Raw genomic sequence first — 9,669 nt, forward strand, 5'->3', positions numbered from 1 at the left:
CACAGGCTCTTCCACAGAGCCACAGCCCTTCCCAAAGGTCAAAACGACAATGCAAACAGCACAATGGCCACAGTGCAACATCCAGCGTGGTGTAGCGATTCAGAGCAGGTGGATTCTAACCTGGAGAACTGGGTTTGCTCCCCCACTCCTCCACCGGAGTGGCAGAGGCTTATCTGGTGGACCAGATGTGTTTCCGCATTCCTGCAAATCTGCTGGGTGACCTTGGGCTGGCCACAGTTCTCTCAGAACTCTCTCAGCCCCACCTACCTCGCAAGGTGTCTGTTGTGGGGAAGGGAAAGGAGCTTGTAAGCCACCTTGAGTCTCCTTACTGGAGAGGAAGGTGGGATATAAATCCAAACTACTCCTCCTCCTCCTTTCTTCTTCTTCTTCTTCTTCTTCTTCTTCTTCTTCTTCTTCTTCTTCTTCGTCTTCTTCTTCTTCTTCTTCTTCTTCTTCTTCTTCTTCTTCTTCTTCTTCTTCTTCAGAATTGTAGTGGAATGGTCCGTATACAGCAGCTTCCTGGGCTTGCCAGCTAGTAAAAGATCTGTTCCCCGCCCTCCAAAATGGGCCACTGCCCAGTCCACGTCTTCCTTAGTCCCTTGCCTATGCATGTAAACAACAGCTTTGGGTCTGGGCCCATTGATCAGCGCTTTCAATCAATGGGCACCAGGGAGCCAGGAGACTACCCAAATCAAGATCATACAAATGGCAATAAAATAGCACCATTGATTTTAAAATACCCCATTCAAGGCTTTATAAAGTATTCATTAAACGTCTATTAGAACAAATTGAAAGCATTAGAAGGCAGGCTAGCTGGTTATGCAGATTTGCGTCATTTCGGTTAAATCAGAAATGCCGCACAGGGGGCACCTCACTGGGGCTCTGGGCACACGGCTGGGAGAGGCCCTTGTTGGCCGTGTGCATATGCACACTTCGGTGCATGTTTGCCACTGCAATGGGTGCATCTTTTGAATGAACTGTCATTAAATTAGAGCAATAAGGAATGACAGATCCAATCTTACATACAGATGTGTGCATCGTTGCCTTGAAAACTGCTTTACACTTGGAAAGCAACATGCACAGGGCAGCAATGGGGATCAGGGGACTGGCTGGGTGTGTGTAACCCTTTCCCTCCCCTTTCCCTCCATCAGATCCCCTCCTTGTAGCAGCTTTCTTCTCCTTGCTGAAGTTCAGGGTGTGGGTAAGTGCATAACTGGACCTCCATGTGAGGAAGGAACACAGCTTGACAAGGGCTGGAATAGACAAACAATCAGCGAGGGTTCAGCCCCTTTCCTTGACCCCTTGCCTGACCCAGTCACTCTCCCGGAAGCATTTGTTTTCATTTTGAAAGAGGTCATGAAGATGACATCACACACATGTGTAGCACTTCCACTGGCCCAGCATGGTGGTTAAGAGCAGGTGGAGTCTAATCTGGAGAACTGGGCTTGATTCCCTCCTCCTCCTCATGAGCGGCAGATGTTTATCTGCTGAACCAGATGTGTTTCCACACTCCCACATTCCTGCTAGGTGACAGGCTAGTCACATCTCTCTGAACTCTCTCAGCCCCACCTGCCTCTCAAGGTGTCTGTTGTGGGGAGAGGAAGGGAAAGGAGCTTGTAAGTCACCTTGAGTCTCCTTACAGGAGAGAAAGGTGGGGTATAAATCCAAACTCTTCTTATTTTTTTAACATGCATGATAAGAGAACATTAATTTGACATCCAAAAATGCACCCCCTGCAGGAACATCCCAGAAATTTGCCCAAGAATCTTTGTTCTGCATTGAGTTTTCCGCATTGCTGTCAATAGGGGTTGCCGGCTGGGGGGGGGGGGGGGCACATTTCTGAAGGCACAGTCTCAAAACTTTCAAGGTCTCATCAGGAGACTGCCCTGAGGATACCCCCCAGGTTTGGTGCAGTTTGGTTCAGGGGGGCCAATGTTATGGACCCTCAAAACTGTAGCCCCCATCTCCTATTAGCTCCCATTGGAAACAATGGGGGATGGGGCACCCCCTTTGGGAGTCCATAACTTTGGACTCCCTGAATCAAACCTCACCAAACTTGGGGGGTAGCATAAGGACAGTCTCCTGATGATACGCTGTAAATTTGGTACCACTAGCCTAAAAACTGCGCCCCCTGCAGGCCAAAAATGGAAAACCACAAAAATACCCAAAAACGAACCCAGCATTTTGATGCCCCCCACAAGGTGATGCCCTGGGCAACTGCCCACCTTGCCCAATGGGCATTACCCCCCTGCCAAAGTGTGCTAACGCAGGTGTAGTAAGATATACTAAGATATACTAAGGTGTGATTAGGCAGGTGTACTAAGATGTACTAAGGTGTGCTAAAGTGTGCTAAGGCAGGTGTGCTAAGGTGTGATAAGGCTAAGGTGTACTAAGGCAGGTGTACTAAGTACTTAGTACTAAGGTGTACTAAGGTGTACTAAAGTGTGCTAAGGCAGGTGTACTAAGGTGTACTAAGGTGTGCTTAACGCAGGTGTACTAAGGTGTGCTAAGGCAGGTTTCCTAAGGTATCCTAAGGTGTGCCAAGGCAGGTGTACTAAGGTGTGCCAAGGCAGGTGTACTAAGTCAGGTGTACTAACGTGTACTAAAGTGTGCTAAGTCAGGTGTACTAAGGTGTACTAAGGCAGGTGTACTAAGTACTTAGTACTGAGGTGTACTAAGGTGTACTAAGGTTTGCTAAGGCAGGTGTGCTAAGGTGTACTAAGGCAGGTTTCCTAAAGTTTCCTAAGGTGTGCCGGCAGGTGTACTAAGGTGTGCCAAGGCTGGTGTACTAAGTCAGGTGTACTAAGGTGTACTAAGGTGTGCTAAGGCAGATGTACTAAGGTTTACTAAGGTGTGCTAAGGCAGGTATACTAAGGTGTGCTAAGGTGTACTAAGGTGTGCTATGGCAGGTGTACTAAGGTGTACTAAGGTGTACTAAGGCAGGTGTATTAAGGTGTATTAAGGTGTACTAAGGCAGGTGTTTTAAGGTGTATTAAGGTGTATTAAGGCAGGTGTATTAAAATGTATTAAGGTGCACTAAGGTGTACTAAGGTGTACTAAGGCAGGTGTACTAAGGTGTACTAAGGCAGGTGTACTAAGGTGTACTAAGGTGTATTAAGGTGTACTAAAGAAGGTGTATTAAGGTGTATTAAGGTGTACTAAGGCAGGTGTGTTAAGGTGTATTAAGGAGTACTAAGGCAGGTGTACTAAGGTGTACTAAGGCAGGTGTATTAATGTGTATTAAGGTGTACTGAGGCAGGTGTATTAAGGTGCATTAAGGTGTACTGAGGCAGGTGTGTTAAGGTGTATTAAGGTGTACTAAGGTGCACTAAGGTGCACTAAGGTGTATTAAGGTGTACTAATGCAGGTGTATTAAGGTGTACTAAGGCAGGTGTATTAAGGTGTACTAAGGCAGGTGTATTAAGGTGTATTAAGGTGTACTAAGGCAGGTGTGTTAAGGTGTATTAAGGTGTATTAAGGTTTATTAAGGTGTACTAAGGCAGGTGTATTAAGGTGTACTAAGATGTACTAAGGCAGGTGTATTAAGGTGTATTAAGGTGCACTAAGGTGTACTAAGGTGTACTAAGGCAGGTGTATTAAGGTGTATTAAGGTGCACTAAGGCAGGTGTGTTAAGGTGTACTAAGATGTACTAAGGCAGGTGTATTAAGGTGTATTAAGGTGCACTAAGGTGTACTTAGGTGTACTAAGGCAGGTGTATTAAGGTGTATTAAGGTGCACTAAGGCAGGTGTGTTAAGGTGTATTAAGGTGTACTAAGGCAGGTGTATTAAGGTGTATTAAGGTGCACTAAGGCAGGTGTGTTAAGGTGTATTAAGGTGTATTAAGGTGTACTAAGGCAGGTGTGTTAAGGTGTATTAAGCTGTACTAAGGCAGGTGTGTTAAGGTGTATTAAGCTGTACTAAGGCAGGTGTGTTAAGGTGTATTAAGGTGCACTAAGGTGTATTAAGGCAGGTGCACTAAGGTGTACTAAGGCAGGTGTATTAAGGTGTACTAAGGAAGGTGTACTAAAGTGTACTAAGGTGTATTAAGGTGTATTAAGGTGTACTAAGGCAGGTGTACTAAAGTGTACTAAGGTGTACTAAGGCAGGTGTGTTAAGGTGTATTAAGGTGTACTAAGGCAGGTGTACTAAGGTGTACTAAGGCATGTGTATTAAGGTGTACTAAGGCAGGTGTATTAAGGTGTATTAAGGTGTACTAAGGCAGGTGTGTTAAGGTGTATTAAGGTGTATTAAGGTTTATTAAGGTGTACTAAGGCAGGTGTATTAAGGTGTACTAAGATGTACTAAGGCAGGTGTATTAAGGTGTATTAAGGTGCACTAAGGTGTACTAAGGTGTACTAAGGCAGGTGTATTAAGGTGTATTAAGGTGCACTAAGGCAGGTGTGTTAAGGTGTATTAAGGTGTACTAAGGCAGGTGTATTAAGGTGTATTAAGGTGCACTAAGGCAGGTGTGTTAAGGTGTATTAAGGTGTATTAAGGTGTACTAAGGCAGGTGTGTTAAGGTGTATTAAGCTGTACTAAGGCAGGTGTGTTAAGGTGTATTAAGCTGTACTAAGGCAGGTGTGTTAAGGTGTATTAAGGTGCACTAAGGTGTATTAAGGCAGGTGCACTAAGGTGTACTAAGGCAGGTGTATTAAGGTGTACTAAGGAAGGTGTACTAAAGTGTACTAAGGTGTATTAAGGTGTATTAAGGTGTACTAAGGCAGGTGTACTAAAGTGTACTAAGGTGTACTAAGGCAGGTGTGTTAAGGTGTATTAAGGTGTACTAAGGCAGGTGTACTAAGGTGTACTAAGGCATGTGTATTAAGGTGTACTAAGGCAGGTGTATTGAGGTGTATTAAGGTGTACTGAGGCAGGTGTGTTAAGGTGTACTAAGGTGTACTAAGGTGTACTAAGGCAGGTGTATTAAGGTGTGCTAAGGTGTGCTAAGGCAGGTGTAATAAGGTGTACTAAGGCAGGTGTATTAAGGTGTATTAGGGGTGTACTAAGGCAGGTGTATTAAGGTGTACTAAGGCAGGTGTGTTAAGATGTATTAAGGTGTACTAAGGCAGGTGTGTTAAGGTTTATTAAAGTGTACCAAGGCAGGTGTATTAAGGTGTATTAAGGTGTACTAAGGCAGGTGTACTAAGGTGTACTAAGGTGTATTAAGGTGTACTAAGGCAGGTGTACTAAAGTGTACTAAGGTGTACTAAGGCAGGTGTGTTAAGGTGTATTAAGGTGTACTAAGGCAGGTGTATTAAGGTGTACTAAGGCAGGTGTGTTAAGGTGTACTGAGGCAGGTGTGTTAAGGTGTATTAAAGTGTACTAAGGTGTACTAAGGTATACTAAGGCAGGTGTATTAAGGTGTACTAAGATGTGCTAAGGCTGGTGTAATAAGGTGTACTAAGGCAGGTGTATTAAGGTGTATTAGGGGTGTACTAAGGCAGGTGTATTAAGGTGTACTAAGGCAGGTGTGTTAAGATGTATTAAGGTGTACTAAGGCAGGTGTATTAAGGTTTATTAAGGTGTACCAAGGCAGGTGTATTAAGGTGTATTAAGGTGCACTAAGGCAGGTGTACTAAGGTGTACTAAGGCAGGTTTATTAAGGTGTACTGAGGCAGGTGTGTTAAGGTGTATTAAGGTGTACTAAGGCAGGTGTACTAAGACAGGTGTATTAAGGTGTATTAAGGTGAAGTAAGGCAGGTGTATTAAGGTGTATTAAGGTGTACTAAGGCAGGTGTACTAAGGTGTACTAAGGTGTGCTAAGGCAGGTGTACTAAGGTGAATGGGGCTGACAGAGCTCCAAAGAACTGTGACTTGCCCAAGGTTACCCAGGCATGTGTTGGAGTGCACAGGCTAATCTAGTTCTCCAGTTAAGCCTCCCAGAGGCGTAGCTGGGCCAGAGTGTACCCGGTGCACACTCTGGCTTTTTTGCACCCCCACCCCGCAGCATCCCCACACACACTTACTTTAGCAAACTGAGCAGGCTGGAGAGGAGGCCTGCCAGTTCCCTTCCAGGCTGCAAATGACCTGGTGGGAACTACATTTCTCAGGGTCTCCGGGGAAATGTAATTCCCACCAGGCCTTTTGCATCCTGGAAGGGAACACTGATCGAGCCTCCTCTCCAGCCTGCTCCATTTGACTAAAAGTAAAAGGGTATTATTGTCGAGAAGGCGTTCTTGAGGCTGGCAGGGAGTGAACTGAGCGGCTGACCGACAAGAGGGATCGAGGGGAATTTTCTGCCTCCACATGACCCAAAGCAGTGCACTCACCCCTGTCCCCTGGTAGCCCCGCCACTGAAGCCTGCACAGCTCAAGTGGCAGAGTGGGGAATCAAATCCAGTTTTTCAGATTAGAGTGCACCTGCTCTTAACCACTCTACCACTGTTGCTCCCTGTAGGGTTTTCAAGGCAAGAGATGACGACAAGTGGTTTGCCGTTGCCTGCCTCTGCATAGCAGCCCTGGACTTTCTGGCCTGCCCATTCAGCTTGAGGCCAGCAGGAGTGCTGAGGCAAACTGTCCCAAATGTTATGTGACAATTTCAGGAAATCTGATAGTCTGTTCCTTTCTTTTTAGGAAAAAAAAAGCAAATGGTGGTCAGAGACGGGGTCTCCTCTGCGTTGGCACCCCGCGTGTGGAATAGTCTTCCTCGAGCTGCTTGTCTGAACCCAAATTTCACTTACTTCTTGTGGCAGCAGGGAGAGAAACATTTTAAAAGTTCACAGTTAGCACATTACTGGTTTGCAAGAGGTTTCTTTTACAGCTAAGCTAAATGTTTAATAGCAAAACATTTTCAAGCAAGAAAAGAGGTATGGAGGGGTTGAAAGGTATTACCCCCCCCCCAAAGCTTATCTCCTTCACATCTGTCCATCTACATTCATAGCCTGCTCTGATCAGTCATGCATTGGTGCAATTTTTTTTCTTTCAAAAATCTTCCTGCAGCACAGCCAATGGGGTTTGGTTACGTCCCCACATCACTGATGGCAAACAAAGGCGAAGTATAATAAGGGATTCCCTTACTTTTGTCTTCGTTTGCCTTCAGTGACCTTGCAGGTAACTGATCTGAGAACTGCTGCCAAGAAGACAATGGAGAAACTGGGGCTTCTTTTCTGGAACAGGGGAACGGGCTCTAGAATTGCTGACTTGGCTGACAGGGCCGTATTAAGCCGTGGCCGGGCCCCCAGGCTTTTAGGTACTTAAGCCATCATTTATGCTTTCAGTCTTCATACAGGCACTAATACCCAGTTGAAATAAAGTCTGCTCACCTCTCTTCTCAAAGTGCAATTGTGCTTCCTTTTCTTTTCTCTTTTGAAATCCTGGGTCGTCCCTGTACACGTTGGCTGCCATTTGTTCTTTTTAAAAATTTACAATAATAACTGTCTTGGCTGGTCCCAACGGCCCGTGGGAACGTCGGCGCACATGCGATCGAGACCACAGCTAGACTGTATTGCTCATAGAGACGGCGTGACGTCACAGCCCTGAAGCTAGTGTGCTATGGGTCCAATGTCTCCCCCCTCCCTCCACTGACTCAAAACAAACCTCAGCTGAGTGCAAAGTGCCTTTCAGCATTGGAGCCCTAGGGCACTAACAGTGCTTCACCCAAAAAGAAAAATTGATGGGCCCCTAGTCCCTGCAGGGCCCCTAGGCTTCAGCCTAGTCAGCCTTTTGGATAATATGGCCCTGAATTGCTGCCCCCTTTCAAATATGGCTGGAATGGAATACATTTTGCAAGGCTTGATCGATGATTGATTGATTGATTGAAAATCATTGGCCACCTCCAATTTTGCTGAATCCTACTTTCTTCTACCCGAGCTGCCTTTTCATCAACGTAATGACTTGTGGGTTTGGTGCTCCTATTTTACCCTAAGAGCTCTCCTCTCTATCAGACATCCACTATGACGGATCCCGCTAACTAACCTTCTCAATGGACCATCAATCTCACTGGGAAATAGTTGCAGAATATTAAACATCTGAGAGAAGGCTGCAAGCAGAGAACTTTGCATGCTAGGAGATCTCAGCTGCCTTGTTAGACATCTGTGGCCGATTCTTCAGCCTCCTGTTTCCTGGGTCCCTCCTTCGAAGAAACCAGGAAATCCCTCCCCTTGTTACCTTGTGAATTATTAGAGATGCTCGCCACTGGGCTCCATGAATCATGCATGGCTGTTTTTGTTCATCAGTCCTGATGTAACTAAATGGTTCAATTAATATTTAAATATTAACTATTTTTAAAAGCCAAGGCATCCCTTTCGTCCCATGACACAAAGAGGAGAGAGGAAATTTCCAAAGGGAAACCCACAATGTGTGTGAATATTCATCCCTTTCCTCTTCCTCAGTATTCCACTCTCTTGCTGAGATTTAAACTGTAGGCTCTTTGGAGCAGGGGACCTTTGTCTCTCACACGTATTATGTCATACAGCATCATGTATGCCAATGGTGCTAAATAAACAGAAATAGGGAGGGCTTAACTCAACAATGTTACAAAACTCCAGCTTATTTTTTCTACAGACAAGCAAGCTACTTTGGAGCAGAGAGGCAATGAAGAAGAAGAAGAAGAAGAAGAAGAAGAAGAAGAAGAAGAAGAAGAAGAAGAAGAAGAAGAAGAAGAAGAAGAAGAAGAAGAAGAAGAATTAAATTATTATTATTATTATTATTATTATTATTATTATTATTATTATTATATTTATATCCTCCCTTTCTCTCCTGCAAGGAGACTCAAGGGGGCTGACAAAATCCTTTCCCTTCCCCCCTCACAACAAACACCCTGTGAGGTGGGTGGGGCTGAGGGAGTTTGGGAGAACTGTGACTAGCCCAAGGTCACCCAGCTGGCGTGTGTTGGGAGTACACAGGCTAATCTGAATTCCCCAGATAAGCCTCCACAGCTCAGGCGGCAGAGCGGGGAATCTAAACCTGGTTCCTCCCGATCAGAGTACACCTGCTCTTAACCACTTCGCCACTGCTGCTCCCCCCTGAGAGCCCACTCCATGAGATTTTATGCCAAAGCAAATTTGTTAAAAGTGTCAAACTAGGATCTGGGAGATCCAGGTTCGAACCCCCGCTCTGCCATGGAAGCTCACTTGGTGACTTTGGGGCCAGTTCAACGCTGTCATCCTAACCTGCCTCACAGGGTTGTGGTGAGGATAAAATGGAAGAGAACCTTATCAGCCATTTTGGATCCCAACTGGGGAGAAAAGGAGGGTGCAAAAAAAGGTAAATAAATAGTTGGCCTGTTTCCACATCAGGCCACTGCCCAGACCAAGAAGCTCTTAGCTTCAACAACGCGTAACTGCAGCTTGTAATTGTTGACTTTTAATTGGGTTCTTATCATTGGTTTTTATTGTGCTTTTCGTCGTGTTTTGCTTATATTGCAAGCTGCCTCCACCGCTGCGAGGGAGAAGGTAGCTGAGAAATGTAATTAATTAATTAATAAATAAATAAATAAATAAATAAATAAATAAATAAATAAATGCACTTGCATGGGTGTGAGCCTTAATTTGAGAATGAAAACGAAGGGTGCCCTGTACACAGAGATTGCCCTTGTGTCTCCCACAACCTATGAACAGGCCCAACATCAGGCTCGACAAACCAATGGAGTGAGTCAGGGGTCGACAAACCAATGGTCTAAGCCACAACTGGTCATGATGACAGGGGCTGATGGGATTTGTAGTCCATGAA

The sequence above is a fragment of the Sphaerodactylus townsendi genome, linkage group LG13 (genome assembly GCF_021028975.2).
Source record: "Sphaerodactylus townsendi isolate TG3544 linkage group LG13, MPM_Stown_v2.3, whole genome shotgun sequence".
NCBI lineage: Eukaryota > Metazoa > Chordata > Lepidosauria > Squamata > Sphaerodactylidae > Sphaerodactylus > Sphaerodactylus townsendi.